Genomic DNA, 2,693 nt, shown 5'->3' on the forward strand with positions numbered 1-2,693 from the left:
AACACAGAAACTTGTAACTAGTAAAATAAACTACATTTTTCTTAGTTTGGAAACAGTACTGACTCCTTTCTTATAGACAGCAACAATTCACACTAGGAATATTATATGTGTTTACAAAAGTTGTGTGTCAGCTCTCGAAAATGCTACCGTCGAGTCAAATGTCAAGAATTTTAGTTAGTAAAAGGGAAGGGAGGGATTGACTCAAGCTGGTCAGCACCAGCTCATTCTGTAAACAGCTGTGTGTCCTGAATTCCACAGCAACTACCTGGAGGAGCCATTCTCTGAACAGAGAAGATAATAAATGATAAAGCATCTGGCAAAGAAGAGATGAGAAGTTGCTGTTCAAAATGGTTTACCAAACAAATAAACTCATGTTATAAATTGCTGAAAACTGAGTTTCCGTTTGTTTGGCTTACTAATGTGTGAGTATTTACTATTTGAGTTTTATTTCAGCTCTTCTCATTGTGTTCACTCATTTCTTATTTGGATCAGTTGATGCCCTCTGATGGAAGGTCTCCTCGGAACAGATTACAGAATTCAGAGATATCTTTAAAGTCCACTGATAATTTTCCAATTCTAAATATTCTACCTTTTAACCGCTAGCCCATTAGCACAGGCTTGAAACAGGAAAGAAAGATATTCCCACATTAAAACCAACATGATTTATTTTCACAATATGCATATATCTTACCCTATTGAGACATGGTACATGTAAAATTGACGTGGATTCATTTGACAATTCAATTTCTTTCTTTTAGCCCTAGAGTTTAACTAAAACAGTTTCTTTTTCTGTGCAACATCACCCCAAATTCAACTAAGTGAGAGCTGGCAGGAAAGTCTTGGTAATTGACTCTGCATCTGACTCACGTCCATCAATGTCATGGTTAGTTTGGAAGTTAACAAAGCATTTTGCGACCTCACGGCTCACTTCTCAATACATTTAAAATTAATACCAGTTAAAGTAAAAAAAATATATGTAACATTTTTTTTTGCATATTTATTTTGTATGTACACTATCAGAATTATAAATCAGCTTCTCTTAAGGAATTAAATGAAACACACCAAAATACTATATCTTTAGGAAAAATATCCTAAAATGACTACATATGTTACTATGAATTTCTGTTAAAGACAAACTCTCTACTCTATTAAAAAAAAAACACAATTAAGAGTGGACAAAAACCTCCCCTCACCAATGCAATTATTCACATGATCATTAGACAATTATTTATGTCTTGAGACCAGAGTCTAGGATACAACCATAAATTAATCCTTTCTCTGCTCCTCTCCCCCACCCTCCAAAATATCTCCCACTACCTAAATACTCACATACAATGCAGATGACTTCAATAGCTTGATTGGGCAAGCAAGTAATGTCCAGGCCAAATTCTCTGATTTTTGACAGTTGCTGATAAAGATGTGTTGGGCGTTGTTTCTCTTTCTACCTAGGGATGTTCCTCCCACCCTGACAAGGAAAGAAACTGAACTGAGGGGGCCCAGCCTCAGCCAGCAGAGTCCCATCTACTCTGCAGGTGTTAGTGGAGTGGAGGAATTTTGATGAGAATGAGAACTCGATACAGGGAAGAAGAGACCCAGAAGTCTGCTTTGCTTTATATTCTAAAGCTAAGTGTCTGATTTTCAAGCCCAAGGTTTTAGAAAATCTCATTCGCAGTGTGCAGCCAACAGCTGGGAACAAAGCTCAAGGGGTGAGCAGCACTGTGGCCTCTGAGACCGCCATGCCACCTGTAGGTTCAGATGTCATCCTTCAGCTCCGCAGAGCCCGGCCAACTGCCAGGCTGCTGGCAAACCCAGTGATTTATATACGATGTTTGAAATGGACATTGAAAATGGAACATTTGGTGACCAGCAGGATGCCCATATAACTTACCATCCAAACTAGACCCTTTTGAACGAGGGCACAGTTAATAACCATGCTAGGCCCACAGATATGAATGAAGCCAGCCCAGGCAGACAGGGACCCATGGCCAGGCAAGCCGGAAAAGACCTGTTCAGGATGTCTGCATTTTCTCTTTAGTAGGTTTGCAATTAAAACATTTATAGCTTCCCTGAGGCTCCACCTCCAGGGTTATACTGACTGGAAATGATTTTGAGAATGTATTTTGGGGCAAAACAGATATGTTGAAGAAAATGTCCTCATAGATGTGTACCAATAACTACAGAAGAGGTCACATTCCCACTTCGCCTTCCCAGTGTGGTTAGAGGAGATTCTAGAATTAGAAAAGAAACCAAAAAATGAAAGACCTGATCTAAGGGCTTAATTTTGCCCTTCAGGAAACAAACACACAGAGTGGCCAGTGGGTTCTTGAAAAATGTTTCCCATCAATCTTTCACCCCATGTTCATTTGGTTTGCGTTTGACTGATTCTATCTTATTTCACTTTTTGGAGAAAAAAAAAGTTATTTTATCTACAGCCTGGAAACTTTGGTACAGTTTGTTAGTATCAGAGAAGTTTCGTACGTGGGGACTGCACATTGTCCCTGCCGCAGCACTGCTTGCCATCCAGTGGACATCGTTTTATGCGTTTGTCTGTATTTAAAATACCTTTAATATACCATGTCAAACAAAAACACAGTAGTCCAACAGGAGAGAGAGAGAGAGAAAGAACGCCTGAGTTGCCACAGGAAAAGAGACAGGGCTGGGGCTGGGAGTGGGGCGGGGAGGGGGCGCGGGGG

Source organism: Pteropus alecto, unplaced genomic scaffold, assembly GCF_000325575.1.
Source record: "Pteropus alecto unplaced genomic scaffold, ASM32557v1 scaffold61, whole genome shotgun sequence".
Taxonomy (NCBI): Eukaryota; Metazoa; Chordata; class Mammalia; order Chiroptera; family Pteropodidae; genus Pteropus; species Pteropus alecto.